Source organism: Anopheles coluzzii, chromosome 2 (genome assembly GCF_943734685.1).
Source record: "Anopheles coluzzii chromosome 2, AcolN3, whole genome shotgun sequence".
In the NCBI taxonomy this organism is placed as follows: Eukaryota; Metazoa; Arthropoda; class Insecta; order Diptera; family Culicidae; genus Anopheles; species Anopheles coluzzii.
In genome coordinates this window covers 29241542-29259741 of record NC_064670.1, presented here as the reverse complement: position 1 = coordinate 29259741, position 18200 = coordinate 29241542, and the positions used below count along the sequence as shown (strand labels likewise).

Below are 18200 nucleotides of genomic sequence, written 5' to 3'. Positions count from 1 at the left end.
GCGATATGGTTTTTGTTTCATTTTGTGCGCAAATTTTGTTGTGCCGGGGCACGGGGGAAAAGGTTTGCAAATATTATTAGGGATACGGGTGTTTTCGGTTAGAGAAGTAGCCCACACCAACAAAAAAATCCTCCTCTCTGTGTCTCTCTTGCACGCACACACTCATCGGCAAAAGGGTTTGGCTCATCCACCGGCAATAGAGCTAAAGCTGTGCAGCTTTAGTCACGGACACAGCACACTGGCAATTCTCGTGTGCGTTTTATTTCATGCTTCCCGGGAGAAGTATTCCAACACCGGCCGATGGCAGCGGACGTGGAGTTTTGGTTTGGGTTGGGTTAGGTCTGTGCTTTTTTTGCGTTTTGTCTGTTGTTTCGTACTTGGCAGACAGGACCAGAAAACGCAACCTTCCAGGGGGACGTGTATGCGTGTCGGTGTGTGTATATATGTCTGCTATGCTGCAACCGCTCTGTTGTAGGCGTTTCAATCGTCCTTTTTGGGATAGATTGTTTTCGTAGCCTCTTTCTTTTTGCTTACCAAGCAGCTCCAGCAGTCCCAGGCAGCTAAGATCCTGGAACCACTGCCACTGCTGCAGTGATTTCATCATCCGGCACCTTTTTGGTTTGGTTAGGATTCCCTCTCCCCCCTCCCTTCCCCTCCTGGTACGTCAGATTGCAAATCTCGCAAGCCCGTCGCGCCCGCAACTCGGTGTCTCGGTGCGTATTGCGTGTCCCGGGCGAAACGAAACGACCCTTATCAAAGGCGCGTGTGAGGTGGACGAAATTGGACACCGGGAAAAATATTGGCCTATTGGTGGATAGGTGTTGCAGGCAAACGGGGAAAGAAGCTTTGCGAACGGAAATCAGGCGGCTGCTTCTGTGTGCGTGGGTCGTTGTGTGCAAGCAGTTGGGAAGGTTTGAAGTGCCAGGCCAGGAAAGGACAACAAATAATTCAGTGTTGAATGTTTCCGTTTTTGTGTGGCGAAGAAGTGAAGGTTCGTGTGAGTGACGCTGGTGAGGAGACGGCACAGAGAAACAAACGTGTGTGTGTGTGTGTGGGTTTGCTGAGTGGGTTAGGCTTTTAAGAGTTTGTTTCTTTGAGTCATAGCAATACCATACCAGCAAAGGATCGGTTTGTATTCTACAACCGGCTCATCGTGTTCTTGAGTTGCAGCAAACCCCCCCTGCTGGGTACACAATGGCGATGATGTCATGCCGTTGATGCATTGGGTGTACATTGGATTTTGTTCGCAACCTGAAAATCGCTTCTTCATGAAATTGCGCTTTTGTGGTCAACTTTAATAATTCAATTTGTCTTGATGTGAGGGTCTTGTATTAGTGTGTATGTCTGTCCCAAACAAAGGTTTGTACAAAGGATTTTACTTTCAAATTCAGTAGACTTTATGTGATCGGCCGGTACGCTGTTTGGATTGTGGTTGGAAAGACGATAAAACTAATCTCTCATTGCCGAATGTTCAATGATCTTCCTAGAAGAGCTTTCTAAAGTCTAATATAAATCACAAATTTTCCGGGAAGCTCCCAAAGTCAATTGAAACAAAACAGTAATTCCAATTTGAAACCACCTTAAAGTACTCTTCCGGAGCAACTAAAACTCCCTGTTGGGACACGTTTTGGGCAACAATAAGCGATTAGCACCGCTGCTGGTTTGTTTAGCTGCTCGCTCTCGATCTCTGTTCCTAAAAAAAGGGGTCCGTATCTTACTGTGGCCAGCACGGTTTGTGCTGTTGATTCCAACGCTGATTAAGTCAGCTGAGACCCCATTTCGGTGTGCTAAAAACCCGCCCCCGGGGGTTCTCGCCAACATTGGGACAAACGCAAACTTTTTCCATTTAAAAGCAACTCATGATTATGTGACAGTTCTTTCGTTCCCGCGTTTGGAAGTTGTGCTGCTGGGGGTTTTATTTTTAACATCCACTTTGTTTCTTTTCCATTTCCAGAATAAAGAGCACTGAGACTGAGAGGCAACAGTTGCGGTCGTTCGGTGTGCGTAATTTCGGGTCGCGTGACGACGGTGACGTGTGCAAGGAGAAGTAGCAGATGACGCATAGAAATCATTCGCAATCGCTAGAATCCGTCATTCGACCCCGTGCGTGTGTGTACCGTTAAAGTGTGCGTTATAGATGGTGTGAGCCCTTACCCCGCCGGTGGGCTTTTGCTTTTGGTTGTTGCCATTGCGAAGAGGCAGATGCTCAAAAGCGACCCGCACGCGTCACTCCGTCGGGTGGGAATTTAAAGTTGTGCAGTGGAAAATTTGGCCGAAAAGGCCTACGCGTCGTAAAGTTCTTGCAAGTGGAAAGCTGAAGTGATTGAAGAAATACTCGAGCATTAAAATAGTAAAAGAAAAGGTGAATTGTGAGCTTGTGTTTGTGCGTGACCGGGCGCGAATGCACAAGCTCCTCTCTAGCTTCCAACGAGTACGTTGGTTTAGCTTAGTACGTGTACGTGAAGATACGTGCGCTTCAAATTTCACCTAAGTGTCAATTTTAAAGGTACCGTACCAGCTTTGATCTAGTTCGGTGCAGTGAAGCGTCGTCAAAAAAACCTCCGAAAGCTTCATATATTCAAACGCCGTCTGTCGCGGAGTGTCAGTTGCAGAATTGCCGTTTTGCCAACGCACCAATAAGAACAGGTAAGTTTGAGACATTGTTCAGTGTAATGTGATGACGAGGCGTACGCTGGAGGAGAAGCTCATTAAATAGAAAAAGGCAGACACTTTGCGCTTCCAAAAATGATTAATGAGATCTTTGTGGAATTGGCGTGTGAATGGTTTTGGGGATTATGTTAAGCGTTTCTCGAGATGGATTGGGGATAATAGGCATCAATTCCGGAGCCTATTCGGACTCTGGAAACGATTCCGATTCCAGAGCTGATTCCGGAGCCAACTCCTCACAATCTGGAATCACAATCGGCACCGGAATCAGAATCGGTGCTGGCACCGAAATCAAAATTATTTCTGGAATTGGATCTTCATGCGAATCGTTTAGATTCTTTGCGGATAGCAATACAATCGTAGCAGCATAGGAATCAAACGCCTATTCTCATGGAGACGCTGATGTTGATTTCGATTTCGGAGCCAATTCCAAGTCCGGAGCCGATTCCGCAATCGATTCCAAAAACTGATTCCGCATCTACTACTCGGATTCGATTCCGACGATAACTTCATTTTTCCCATAACTCGTGGATAAAGCATTGATGAGGTTGAAAAAGTTGAGGAGCTTTGCTTTTGGTAATCATTAATCTAACCGGGAAACATTCTGCATTTAGTCTGTAGGTAAAATAATGACAAAATCAGAGAAAATGTTGGAGCTTAATTCTTGTTTTGAAAAGCATTCATTTTATTTCATTGCTGAAAGATGTTTGTAATTCTTGTTAAGATTATTTACAAAAAGCTCTAGCAAGCAAATATTACTTCATGAATAACAACCTACAAACATATTTCTGATCGTCGCAATCCCATTTGCTTCGATGTTTCCGGTCCTCTTTGTTCACCTTTCAAATCTGTCCAGCTTTGAGACACCATTTAACGCATCTTGTAAGCGCGAAGATACAAGCTGCTCAAATCCATCGGTACAAGCCCAAACACAAATCCATCATCATGGCATTAATCACTCACCTGTGTGACATGTCGTTTGGCCGCTTTCGGGGTTGTGCGTGGGCCACCGCCCGTCCGAGTTTGGTCCATTTGTGTTTGCCCCACACAGCTCCTTCCACCTCTTGTTAGCGTCATTTTTTAACAACGCATCATGTGCCGTTTCACGACGAACGCCGGTGTGATGCAACCGGACCGATGCCAATTCACGATCATCTTGCTCTGGGGGTTTGTGCGGTAATACGCGAGCCGCCGAGTCCGGGTGACTGGGTGAAGCAAAAGCTTGTTTGCGCTTGGTTGCACGCAATCGAAACACAACGCACGATAACGCACATACCGGTCGGTTTCGTTTTTCACCTACCGTGGTGCCCACTTTTCTTATCGAGTGATCGAGTTTCGAAGATGTTCGCCACCACCACCATGCGATTGACGGAAATTACGGCCCGACCGAAGGAAATTACGCATGACTGCATTCGGGGGTTTCGATTTCAGCTAGAGTCTGCTCTCGATTTTTAAAAGCAGCTTTTGCATTTGCACCGTGTGTGGGTCGGTTGGCCGATCATCAGCTGCTGCTGCACGAGTTCGGGGTGGAAGAAGGTGGTCGTGTCTGTGCTGATTGGATGAGGTGGTTTTCGTAGACGAAGCGGCGACCATAAACACGTTACTTAACACACGCGCGGTGGATCTTGCTTTCTGCGTCGTCAAGTTTTTCAAAAAAAAAACCGATCGGTGCGCATTTCCCTTTATTATGTTTCCTTCCCTAATCGTACGCTTTCATCGCCCTCGACTGCGTGCCCTACCGTGTGTTGTTGTATCAGTTGTGTGTTTTCGTTTTCCGCTCGGTTCCGACGCATAAAAGACGAACTATTTCACTTTGCACGTCCGGCAAAATGTGGAAATGTGCGTTTATAGGGCTCGCGACGCTGGGTTTGAGGTTTTAAGTTTTCACTTTTTAATTAGAAAAGCTTACTTTTTTTTTTATTCAGGATGGACTAGGGAAAAGCTTACTTAAATGAGTGAAATTTTAAAGAAAATGCACGGGGAAGAAAGTGAAGATCGATAATGGGATCATAAAAATGAGCTTCGATTGAATACTTTTGATAGGAAGATTGGATGAAGGGTTGATAGAGAGCAAGGTTGATGTTTCCCTTTTGTAAGTTTCTCTCATTTTATGTTGAACAAGGCTGATATATAGTAAAACGTTTTAAAAACTACCCTTGTTCTGTAAAATAGAATGTTTGACATGATTGTAATTTTATAGTTAGAGTTAAACGATTGGAATGATTTCTGCGCGTCGTTCGTCGGTTTTATTTCGTTTTTTTCTGATAATCGAAAACCAATAAAACATTGTCAATGCTATAGAAACATTCCACGCCGTCCCCTTGAAATTGTCAGTCCAAATCGTGGACAGCAGTTTCATTTCACAGTCACATTTCACAGGGAAAGGAATGTTAGTTTATGTACTGTGTGCGTTCGTGTTGGGAGGGTTTTATTTACAATAACGAATTTGTTTTATGAATATTTTACCCTTTATACTGCATTCCCATACGAATAAAAAAACTCAACCAAAAAGCACAAGCGGTCGGTAAGGCTGTGTGCGTGCTATATACATCCCTCGGTTTAGTACCGCAAAAAATGGCCACTTCGTTTGTTCAACTTTGACTGCGTTTTAAAAGAATCGAATCGGGAAAGCGGGAAATTGGAGCAAAAGGCAGAAAAATCAAACTCCATCCTAAAAAAAGACCTTTCGCCCAAACACGAAAATGTGAGCAGTCGGGTAGGGTGAAGGTGTGGTTGGAAAAATAAACAAGAATCCCGAATGATGGGTCGCACAGGAGAAGAAGAAGGAAAAAAAACGACTTAACGGGTTGAGTTGTGCATTTTTCAGCTCGTTTGAACGTAAAATTTACACTAATCAGTAAACTTTGGTTGGTTGGTTGATTCACTTCACCGGTTCACCGGTGTACAGCGTGGCGCTTTGTGCGCGAGCTTTTGACACACGAACCGTCCGCCGGCACGAGATAACCGACGGTGATCGTGATATGCGGAGTGGTGATTTTTTTTCTTCTCCTGATCGGGTTCCGTTTTTTCGCTTCTTTCGAGATAAATTTTCAGATTTTTTTTTCTTTATTGCGGGGTTTTCCTGCTGCTGCCGGATGCCGTACTTTGCGAGCGATGCCCGGGGTACGCTGCTGTGTCAGGGGTTTTCCGGGTGTTTTTTTTTCTATGCGTACCAGGCACGTGCCTTTGTTCGATGGTGATTGAATTTCGGTTGACAAAGTTTGGGAAAACTATTGTGTGCGAATAGTTGTTTGTTGCCTGTTTTTTTTTTGTTACGGTGTTTGGAGGAAAAATAACTTTTTTCAAAATTTTATTATCATTTTCCATTGTGTGCTCTCTGTGTGCCCCGGGAAGCGTTTGCTGGTGCTGGTCAAATGGCGCTTTAATTAAATATTCGGCATTTTTACGATAGAAAGTTTTTGTGTGAATGGTGATCAAAGCGCGCAAAACACATTTAATTATGGGAAAAATTCAATTAATGTTTACAAAAAGCAATAAGACACAAACATCAATGCCGATTTTGATGTGACTTTATGGATATTAATATATGGCTTTGTATTATATTTTCTTGTTCTATATTGCTTCAAAAGATTATGGTGAGAATAATCTTCAAAGAGCTTCTCGAACAACCAACCATTGAGCTAAACCAATGCTATTGTCTAGTAAAAAGGGTGGTCACTTTGTAGAAGAAGTTTAAAGCAATGTTTTGGCAATGTTACACTATTTAGACATGTGTGAACACTCTGGAACAGGCATTCAAACATACTATAAAAAGAAAAGGAATAATGAGCTTTAAAGCAAAAAGTCGTTGGAATGTATTTTTTTTTGCTCTTAAAACGGTATTTTTGAAAACAAAAGAACCATTTGAACCTTATGAGTCAGTGCTACAGAAAAGCAAGAGCCAATAACCTCCGGACCGACCGTTTAGCACAATGAAACTGTTTCATATTTCACTAACCATTGTGTATGTGGTTACTGAGCTCCCACCCCCCCCCACCCCACCCCAGAAACCTTCCATAAATTTGGCAATAGCTTTATTACACCATTGAACCCCCATCCCCATCCGGCACACTGTTGCTGCGAGACGGCACACTGTTTCCTCGTCTGTTTGCTTATTACCATCCGTCTTGTGTTGCGGTTTTTGGCGGGTCAGTGTTTTCTCCCTTGATTAGCAAAACGGGGTCGCAGCACACAACGGGGCAAACTGAAACCGAGCTGCTAGAATTTAATTTACGTCACATCAAAACGTGTGTTTTTAATCGCTTGTGGTGTGTACCGTTTTTCGCTGCTCTGTAGTAGGGGGGGGGGGGGGGGGGTTTCCACCGTGTTTGAGTTTCTGCTCCTATTTGCTATAAAGAAACAAAGTGAAGCTAGAAAAAAACAAGTGGCACAACAGGAACATCGAAACGATGTTGGTTTTCCTCTCGATTTACTGCTTGCGTTTGAAGTGCATTCGATTTAGTTGTGTATGTGTGTGTGTGTGATGGAAGTTTTCGCTTCCTTCCCCTGGCCGGTCCGTAGCAAAATAACGTCCGACTGTCCAAACGCCAGTGGTCAGCTCAATTTACAGCGTTCGGTGTGTTGGGAGGTGGTGCTGTTTGTTCGTTTGTTTTCCTCCTGCTCGCCGTCCGGTGTGCTCGAGCGCCGGCTCCTCACAAATGCTCGACACGTCCTGGCACGGTATTCTTGGCGCTTGGCATTCCTTTGGCACTTTGCTCCTGGTATGAGGAAACCAAATCATGATGTAAGATTTAAGACGCGCTGTGCGGTAGAAAGTTAGGTTTTTGCGTTTTGTTTTCCGTGTTGTTGTGATTTGATTCGAACTTTTTTGGCTTTGTGTGGAGTGTGAGGAGGTGGAGAGCAGGAGGGGGGGGGGGGGGGGTGTTGGAAGAGAAGTATCAGAAACCGCGCCAGGAGTCGGTGGAGTTTGGCAAATGCCGGAGATTTGGAGCCCGCGAACCCCGAAGCGCTGGAAATTTTGAGTAGAAATTTCAAATAGCTACCGGCACACTGCATGATCGTTTGGTTTGTTTGGTTTCTGTGTTTTTTTTATGGTTTCACGTCTCCAGCATTAAATCGCATTAAAGCTTCGCGAAGCTCTGTGTGAGTGTGTGTGTGTGTTTCGCTTTTTTTCACCCTTGTCGTTGCTCCCGTGGCTTTCCGTGGCTCTGGTTACACAAGTGGAAAAATATATTTCCACTTTCCTTTGATCTGAGGTAACTGTACCAGCTGGAGGAGCTTCCGGCACACACACACACACAAGTAAACACATACACCCTGCCTCATCTCCCTGAACGATTTGCCCTTAGGCAATGATGAAAAGTTGGCTTTCGCGAGGCAGCGGAAAGGAGCGAAAGATTTCATTTCCTCTCCCAAAAAAAAAAGGAAGAAAGTAAAAGTCTTATTGGAAGGATGTAAAACGAGCAAAAGAAAAAAGGAAAAACTAAATCAAAAAAGGAAAAATTAGAACAAAAAGTCGTTTGCGAGTTCAAGCTGAGCTGCTTCTGCTGGTGGCAAATGTACACTTTTTGCCCGCTCTCGATGCGCACCGTCATCCCTCGCTGTACACATGAGCTGTAAATAGCAACAGGAAACAGCAAAGAGACGGATATGTGAATGTGGCCGCGCCCCGGGTAAACCATCGGCGCCCGGGAAGAGCGTAATTTCGTTTTCGTTGGAAACTTTTCTACGTGCTCTCCGATAGCTTTACTTAGGTGCTTATGCTTCTAAGGCGCGTATAAGTGTGCGCTGTACAGTCCGCTGTGTACAAAGTTTTCTGGTCGTGTCCTGCTTTTTTTGCGGTGCGTTTGGTGGGTTAGATTTATTTGCGATTTAGTTTGTTTTATTTTGTCAGTTAAAGTGCGGATTTGTACGGGGGAAAAACTCGTGTGCTTAATCGTGTAAGGATGTATCGCATTACGTGATCGGATTGAAAGGAAGCAAAACTGATTTTTTCTTCGCTCTGCGCCGAGGTTGATGTTTCGTGTGTTGCGAGCGTTATTTAGTATCGTAAGAGCGAAAGATAATTCAATGTGCAATGAAGAGAGATTTTGTTTGAAAATTAACCTTTATGAAACTAATGAATCGAATTGGTTTCGAGCATTGCATGCACACCTCTCGGTGAAATGGACGCAGTGTTTGGCTGCATCCTTTGCAACACTAGTCGTTTGAGTCGCAGCTGTTCGTGAAAATGCACCACAACCGACCTGTATGGGAGCGCTCTTCACGAACCACCGCTACTTGCTAGTCAAAGCGAACATACACACGTAGGGGTAGACCACTTCCTGGCCGGGTTGGTAAAATTTAAATGTAGTACACGTCCGACCGGTCCACAGCCCGGGCCACGACTGCACACGAACAGGCTAATTCCATTGCCCATTTTCCATTTTCCATTAGCAACCGCATCCGCACTGCCGACACAATTGTGTGGTGGTCCTCACGCAGAACGCAACCTCGCGCCTGGGAGAAGGGATGAATGCACAAAAGAAGGAAAAAAAAACGGACAGAAAACAAACCAACAGCAATTGCGCACCGGTTTAGCGCGTCTGTGCGCGAGTGTTTGTATAAAAGGGGCGAGGGAAAATAACAGCATAACCCCGAACAGGTTGGCTAAAGAGGAGGAGGGGGTTTGGTGGTAGAAACACTCCAAATGTGCAAACGCTAGCGTCCGCGTAGTCCGCGCTAGATGTATGTGTGTGTGTAAGGGCATATGGTGGAAAATATTGCAAATAATGAAAAAATAAAAATCCCCCACCAAACCCACACACAAAACTTGAGTGAAAGGTGAGTGGAGTAGAGATGGAAATGGAGCAAAAACATACACACAAACACACACACACATCATGCACGACAGGGGTACCCCCGCCGACGGCTCTAACTTAAAACATGCGGAAGATGTTATTGACCAATGTTGCCTATTTGTGCGTTTTCACTGGCTCGGGAGGTGAGTGTGCGGGTTTTCTTTTTCTTTTTTTTAATTTTCACCCGTGGACGTTTGTGTTCCCACCATCAGGGGTTGTTAGCATACTACAGCACGCGCAAGTACACACGGTAAACACACACACACACACACACACACACGTGGTTCTTTTACCCGAAAGTGGTCGGTCGGGCTTGTTCGGAGCGGGCTCAGCATGCGGTTGGGGCCTTTTTTTGTTATTGGCCTGGGTTCGTCGCTGCCGTTGTCGCAGATCCCTTGGTAGTTGTTTGCTTTTGGGAAGCTTTTTGTGTTCCCTTTATTAGCACCCTTCCCGAGCTCTGAGTTGGTTGTTCACGATGGGACGATTGCATTTTGCACTGACACTGGCGCGGGAAACAGAAACTGACAGGGTTCGTCGCCTTGGTGAGCACGTTTTTTTTTTTTCAAAGTGCCTAGAAATTGTCTCTACGTCAATTGGGATGCTAGGCACATTTGTTTGTAGGCGAGTGGTACGCCATTGGCGGCAGTTGCTTGTTGCAGGTGTGCCCGGCCTAAAACTACATGCAACCAACCAAACAAATAAAAAAAAAGGTTGGTGTCTCTCCTAGGTGGCCAAACTGTGGCGCTAGCTGAACGACGGGTGTAGCAAAAAGAGAGTGTGTTTGTAAACGACCGGTTGGCGATTGCCAATTACAGCAGAATGGAAAGCTGTTAGGCAGCAGCCGGCACTAACAACGGCATGGCAAAGGTCCAGAGCTGCTAACGGGTGTGACGTTGTTTTAGTGGGTGCTGAAGCGATGGCTAAAATATGCGTTTGAAATGGTGACTGGTACTATCGATGAGGATTTTTTGTCGTTTTACATGTACACTTGAACGCTTGATTTAACAAAAAGAAGGAATGAAACTAAAATACTTGCTGGAATAGTGGATTTTTATGTTATGATTCTAGTAGGATTTCGTATTCAGTGAATATAATTATACATTTTACCGTAGATGGCATGACATTATGATGAGCATTCCCATAAATTTATGCTTTAACTATAACAATGGCAGTATCAACAGAGCGAGGCATTGTATGTTTTTTACATGACGATTTATTCTATCGCATTCGCTTGGAATCAGAAATGCTGATGCATACCTTCCAACATTGGAGAGGCCACAAAACGGTGAACTACTAGCGTGAGCAATATTTCCCATGAATTGGTTAACGCACATCCCGATCAACGCGACTCGCAGGCATTTCGCAAGAATGATGATAATCATTATTCCAATACCATTCCATCATCATTAGGATTAATTATTATTGCTATTCGGGGGAGGCTTGTTGTACCGTTCCTAGCGTTCCGAGCATATGTCATCGCGACCAGACTATAATGGGATTGAAAATGTTGGTTTCTCTGTTGCTGACGAAAACCTAATCCGACTCTCTGATCTTGTGGTACGTGTAGCGCACTTTTGTGTGATGTATGCAGGCTGTGTACCTAGAATTCAACGCCATGAATGTGACATTGCATAGATATCGTTTTCAGAACTTTCTATGGTTTTAATGACTTTAGTTTTATTGTGTTCGTTTTATTACTTCAAAGCACTTGCAGCAAAGGGAAAATAGAAGAAATTAAAGTTCTGTCATTGCATTTAAAGCTGGTTATGTTTTGTCTGGTAAGAACTACACAGAAATCCCTTCCACCATCTAGCCCTGTACAATGCTAGGGAAACAACAAGTTCAATTACAACTACATACTACCGCTGTTTGAACAAATAAAAAAAAAAAGTTCCCACGATCTAGCGTGCCTGGCTCCTGCCGGACTTCCGTAGCATTCCCGTTTTTATTCCCGTACCGTCATTAAATTGATCGCCTAAATGGACAATATTTCCGTCCATTTAATCATCTGTTTATGTGGCCAACTATCGGGCGCTGCCAGCCGCGAAGCATGCGCCCAGAGACAAACCACCGCACCGAGTCTCTAGCCGTTGTGTACATTCGTGGCTCGAATCGTTCACCGGCTGCTTTAATAAAGTCTTTTCCCCCGTCCCATTCAATTTTCCGGCGTTAGGGGGGGATTTTTTGTGCCGTTGCTGTTGTTGTTGTCGCTCGGTTGACTCTCGCGCTGGACGAAAAACTTTTGTGTTCCGCTCGCTTGCGCTGGCCCAGGCTGGATGGCTACTGTCTGGTTGTCGGTCGACAGAAGGACTTCATTGCGTGAGCCCCAGCGTCAGTGTGTAATAACCAACGGTCACCGCAAGAGGGCAGCGGGGGAGCAGCATGGTCGGGAGAGGGTGCCGCAACTACTGTACACTCTACGTGTGTTAGAGTGTGTGTGTGTGTGTGTAAGAGCGTAGAACTAACGTCGTTCCCGATGTACATTACCGGCTTATTGCCTCTCGGTTTTCATCCCTCGGCATCTCCCACCCCGTGCCTGTCATTGAGCGGTCCCACAAGCGCGATATTATGTGAGCGAAATGACCAATAAATCCTGGAAAAGCACTATTGCCCTCTAACCACGTGGGACATTTTTATGACGCCTTCCTGGCTTCTCTGGATGCCACGATTGGTGGGCCCCGGCGATGCGACAGCACAGGGAACGTGAGAAATAAAGAAGCCTCCAGTTTGTGTGTGTGTGTGTGTGGTTTACGAGTGGCGGAGAGGAGCGCTTGGCAAGGGGATCAATAAAGCCCGGATGGACGGTTGTGTGCCAGGATGCTCTTTAGAGTGGTCACAAGGTCATAACGGTTTTGGGTGACATTGTCCACTGGTTAGCGGTTGCTGATAGATCCCGGTGGTGTACTCTCGGCATCACCTAACACTGCACTGAACGAGTCACTGGCCACTGGGTTCATGAGCGCAGCGAGAAGGTTGTTTGCTTTCTAGCGTTGTTTGGTCTTAGCATAAAAAAGGGACCAGTTTCCTTTCGGGGCTAATTTTAATTGAAAACGATTTCTTGGAAGCCGTTAAACCTAGCGTACTTAATCCTTGCGCTTTTAAGATAGCAAATAGCGTGGAGTAAACAAAAAAAGCGCAAGAGATTCTTAGATACAGCAACGGGTAGTGGTGTTAAGATTTCTAAAGCCAACGATTGTACGTAAGACTCTACGGGAAGAAACCTGCCTGACTGATGAACGGGCAAATACACGAGAGGCACTTTGGTGTTGGACTTGTTTTGAAACTTCGTCCCGACCGCTTTGGTAAATGTTAGTTTCAGCTCCCTTCGCTCGCTGCATTAGGATATTCTGCCCGGCTGTGGCGGTGAACGTTAGTAAATGACCGGAAGTGTTTCCTGGTAGTGATTAACATGAGCAACGTCAAGGACGTGAGCGTACCCACTAATGTGTTCATTCTGCGTTACTTTCTGGACATGTGCCTACGTCTCGTACGCGTCCCGTAGCAGCTATTGCGTTATTGAAACGTCCAACCAACGATAGCGCTATTGCCTTAGTTAGTTTGGGCTAGCTTCTGGATCGAAAGGCAAACCGTTTCATGCTGCGTTGAACACGTGGAAATGAGTTCGGCACACAAACACACACACAATGGCAGGCAATAGAGCTTCACCATCGGCATCATCATCGTCGTCGTTGTCGGACCAAGTGGCTATGGTGCTCCCGGTCGGTCGTCCTTGCTGCATGGAGTGCACATTTTCTTGGAAAAGTAAGCGCACCAAGAGGTGATTTGGGCGGTTGTGGCGTCTTGCTTGAAGTGGCGGATAAAGTGTTGTTATTTTGGATACGAAAGCCGATTGCCCGGGGGGAATTTATCGGCTCTCCATTCAGCATTTAGACTAGTGCTAGGTGTTGTTGCTACAAGCCTTGCCTGCTGATCGACAGCATGGTCGGTGCCTTAGGTGTGGTGTGGTCTATCCGCTGTGATGTAATCGTAATGCTGATGCGGTTCCGAGATATTTCCACTCCAGGATAGTATCGACGGTGTAGTGCTGAAGTCCCCGGATGTTGCGTTTATCGGACGGGGCTTTGCAGCGATTTGCGAAGCTTTTAAAGGAGGCTTCCATTCGTAGGACACATTGTTGCTGGGAAATAGAAATGTGTGTCCGTGGATGACGCTAGCCACGGGACAAGAGGTACTGCGCACTACAAAACACATTGTTGAAGAGTAATAAAAAGTGGGAAAAACTGCGTTAGTGTTGAAACACCACCACATAAATATCGTCTCTATTTCTTTTCATGAGTACAAATTTTAGTCCGAGCTTAATGTGAGTATGGTGAGCGCCAGCGGTTAGTGATGCAATGGTGCAATTTTGCTCCCCGCATCGGCACCCCACCCTTTTGCCCTGCCCAGCTAACTCTTTGGCATTATTGCAATTTTGTTATTAGATCTTTGTATTCATGCAGCCGGCCGCGATCGCACAAACCGTAGAAAGTGGAGGGAGGTGGCCTGTTAGTGTTCCGCGGTCGCTAAATGAAGTGTTCCGTCACGGTCCGGAGCGTTTTGCAAAACGTGTTCCCACCCGCGAACAATCGACCCATTCCCGTGGCATGGCGTGCATGAGGTGCGTCCGTGAAAAATGATCCGATTAAATGTGCTTTGATTAGTTTAACACCAAGGGCAATTGTTGTAAACCACACCCGAATCTTACACGGTACAGCAGGGCGCAGCAGGGTTTGCAATGGTGTGAAATTTCGTGCCGATGGTGCGCTGCGCTGGCTGTTAATGCACGTGGTGCTGGAGGGCTTGTGGATTTCCGCCTGAACCTTGATTTTCATTCCACGGTTGCACGTTTTTTCCCTTCTGCTGGCGTTCGCTTTCGGTTGTGTTGCGTTTGTCTGGGATGGAAGGAAGTAGAGTAGCACTAAGTGGATTGAAATAAATGTGGCCGTCTGTAGTGGCGCTAGTAGCAGCGACCCACCAGCACCAACCTACCAAGCAAACGAAGCTTGTTTTCTATTTTATGTCTGTCCATATTGTGAGAAACTTTCCATAACAATTGTTGCTGGCGTTTTTGTTTTAGCAAAGGTTCATTATGCTTGTTTAGAGTTTAATGCTTTTGTATCTTGTTGTGCGGAAATGTTTTACAACCATACTGTTGTTATTAGTGCAATTTTTTCTGTTTTATTTGCGACATTCCAATCATTATTGTGAATCTTACCATTTGATTGAGGATGGATTGAAAAGCGGTAACTACTTTCAATTTTCCTCCGTTTATACACCTTGTCAATCGTATTAAAGAAATTAATCTTGCGCTTTGAACAAAATTTTCCGCTTCCCCATCCAAACGTCTGCTTCACTCTGCTCAGACAGTGTTTTTAGATAACATTGTCTTTGCCCGAACCACCTACGTGTCCTTGTGGCGCACACGTTCGAGTTGCTGCTCTTTCGTAGGCCCTTCGTTATCACGCCATTCGTTACGCTCTGTTTGCTCAACATTCGCGCAAGTACTCGAGGGATTGTAGTTGTTGTTTTCTCCCCCACCCTGGTGCGTGGATTGATGTAAACCAACCGTCGGTGCCCCACCCGACATGGATTATAATGATGAGCGAGACTTAGAACGGATCGGTGCGGTGTGTGTGTGTGTGTGTGGGAGCCGTAAGAAAAAAACCTACCACGACAAAAGCCGGTTTTGTTTTTTTTTTTCTTTTTTTTCTGGAAAGGATTTTCCTCCGCACTAATCCGTCGCACGCTCGGTTCGCAGCATCAGCAGAAAGCCTATCGACTGCTAACGGATATGCAGCCACCAACAGCAGGCGGCGCGTGTGCACCTTCACCGTAAGTCACGGGGCTTTCTGCTACCGTAACCTGGGGAAATGAATTTGCCACGAGACATCATAAGCACGCAGGAGAATGGAGAAGTGCGCCCGGAAGAATATGTTTTTCCTCTGTTGCTTTTTTTCTATAGCCTTCTAACTCCTCTCCCTCCAGGTTGGCACAATGGCATACTACAACATGCGCATCGTACCGGCGGACAGGCTTCGCGATGGGTGGAAGATCAACATTTACTTTACCGCATCGGGATGCGTGTGCTCTGACCCCGGGGTTTCTGACGCGGGAACACTATAGCGCGCACTTTGTGCTGTTAGTCCCCCACAAGGCGTACCAATGCAGGGATAGCTGGAGAAGGAGCAAAATAGCAAAAGTCTTCATTGGCAGGCGAAAGTAAAAGAAACATACGCAAACCCTGGATATTGTTTATGAGCAACTAGCAGCTGCTTCGGGCACGTGATCGGAGTCATTCTCCTGCAGCACAGTTGATGGAATGGAATGATATTTCACCAGAAGCTTTCTCTATTATCTGCACGTTTGTTTCCTCGAACGTGTGTGCTTGTAACGGGCAAGTGTGATGATCTTTCGTTAGTTTATGGATGCTGTTGGGGCCATCCGGTTTCAAGGAATGAGCGTAGCTGTAAGCAATGTTACGGGCTGTTTACGTGAACAATGACGTTGGGGTGATTTTTTTATGTATTCCTTTGCCGCTTGTTTGCAAGTTCATCGCTATTTCTGGATTCAGCTGAAATGAACTGTTTTGCGTTCATGTGCCTTACACGGAATCGCTCCTATCACTTTCTGGTGAAGTATATGCTTAGGACAGCGCAATAAAACATCCGTTGCAAATTGCATGTTGTTTTCTATTTTGTGAAGATAATTGTTGTACCATGAGCTGTGGGCGAACTTATAATCAGTTAACAAGCTGATTGCAAAATTGTTATCGCTAATAGTTGACCTAAAGCTCCATCTATTATGAAATTGATTATGAACAAAAACACATTTCATAAAATCAGAAGCAGCGCAGCAGTAGTGGTAGAATAACTGGAACGGGCTTTTCATCAAAAAAGCACTTGAGTTGAAAAGAGCATAAGCATCGCAGAAGCACCCTAACGTCTTTCAATCGGTGAAAACTTGAGCCCCTCCGCCAGATCGCCAGATTCAATAAACACAAACCGACCGAGGCGAAACCCGGCGAAAGCTTCAGCAAATTGATGCAATCAGATGCCCGGGTCGGAGCTTAAAAGGGTCTTACCGTTTTACGCTGCCACAGCACCGGCAAGCAGTATTTCTAGTCGAAACCACCGGTCCACTGGGGTCGGGTCATTTGAGCGGGCACAGTCCTGACGGTCGGGAAGAGGTGCGGGAAGCCAAAACAGCACTCAACATTTTCAAGTCCACTCGAGTGCATTAACATCTTCTATCGCGCGCACAGGACCGGGTTTTGGGGCAGCTTCCGAGCCGGGCCAGCCGAACACGTGAGCGACCTTCCGGCGCTGTCAAGTGAGCAGAGTTGGGGATCGGGAGCTCGTGTACCTTAAGGAGCGCCGTTCCCTTTGGCAGCCATGTTTGGCGCTTCGATAAGCGAGATGGCCTTCGTGTTCGTCGCACGTGGAGCCAGGCAGGGCTGGCTGCAAGCGGTGAGCTAACTTACGGGACAGGCTAATTTGTCGCCGGTAGGAAGTTTGGAAGAAAACTGGAGAAGAAAATGAGTTATTATGCTAAGAGCATCAAAGCACGCCGTCCCCGAGTCCGCACACCATCGGGCCTTCGCTATCTTTCGATTTGACTGGCTATTTTTTTGTTGTTTTGTGCCGGCGTACCTAGGTCAGAGTGTGAAACGAATAATTACTTTCGTTCGGCTTCGTCTGTTTGCCACGCGTTCCGGTCGGCCTAATTATGCAGCCATCGGGCTCTGCCCGAGTTGACTGAAGTGGTGACGGTCGACGCTCTCGTAGAACGCTCTTCGTCTCCGGCACACTCATTACGGGGGTAAGAGGGGGGAAGAGTACAAAAAACTTTCCCACTCAAAGGTCCAGACCTCGGCAAGGTTTCTTTCGTAAGCGCGCACTGGGCTTGCTAAATTGCCCGAACCGGGGCAGTACATTTTACAGCGGATGGGCTGGGCTTTCAACTCTCGGCCCTTCGCGAACTTGACCGGTTTGGTGCGTAGGGGAAGAAAACGAATCGACCTCTGAAGGAATCCCGAGCAAATGGTTTTATGAATGGCCTGTGGAACCAATTAAAGAGCATCGGAACCGGAGCTGGTCGTTTGCGTTGGAGCTCATTTTGTGTTTCATTTTCCCGGCACCCACGAGGCCAGAAGCTTTGACCGTATGGTATTGGTCGTGTTCTGATTCGCACTTCCAAGAAGGGTGAACTAAAAGCGAAAGCAGAAACAGCAAAGCATAGAATGGAAGGGAAAAAGCACACTCCCAATACGAAGAGCGAGTCTGTTTCACTTTCCAGAAAGGCAAAAAGGAAAACGGTAAGCGCGCATCAAAGCGAAGGATTCGACTACTTCAAAAACAAAACACACTTTGAGGGGACTGCTACCGATGGAGGATTTAATTTATTGAGTGCAAACAAGCTGAAAAGGGCCCTAAGTGGGCCCATTGAGTGAGTGGGAAGAGCGAAAGCGAGTGGGTTGTATTTACTTTTGCTGCATTTAATGGCTTGAAAGAAGTGTGTGTCTTACTGTAAAAAGAAACCCCGACAACATGAAATGGTACTCCGTGGAAAAAGTTAGTTCATACTTGGAACACTTCTGCTGTTTAATTGATTCATCACATTGGATCAATTTAAATGTGTTGACATTTTTGAATGTTTATTTTAAATATTTTTGAATCAGAAATTCAAATAGAATCCAGCTTAATCTATGAATCATTTCATGGAAATCTTTATTAT

The 18200-nt window shown here is 45.9% G+C and overlaps 1 protein-coding gene across 6 annotated transcripts in view; it reads left to right on the top strand.

Moving 5' to 3' along the window:
- Positions 1–18200, top strand: part of LOC120953706 (furin-like protease 2) — a 197862-nt gene that overhangs the window by 8461 nt on the left and 171201 nt on the right. For all 6 annotated transcript variants that reach the window (XM_040373883.2, XM_040373881.2, XM_040373884.2 and 3 more), the window contains exon 2: positions 1955–2646. The gene's annotated coding sequence lies outside the window, so the exon portion shown is untranslated. The remainder of the gene's footprint in view (positions 1–1954; positions 2647–18200) is intronic.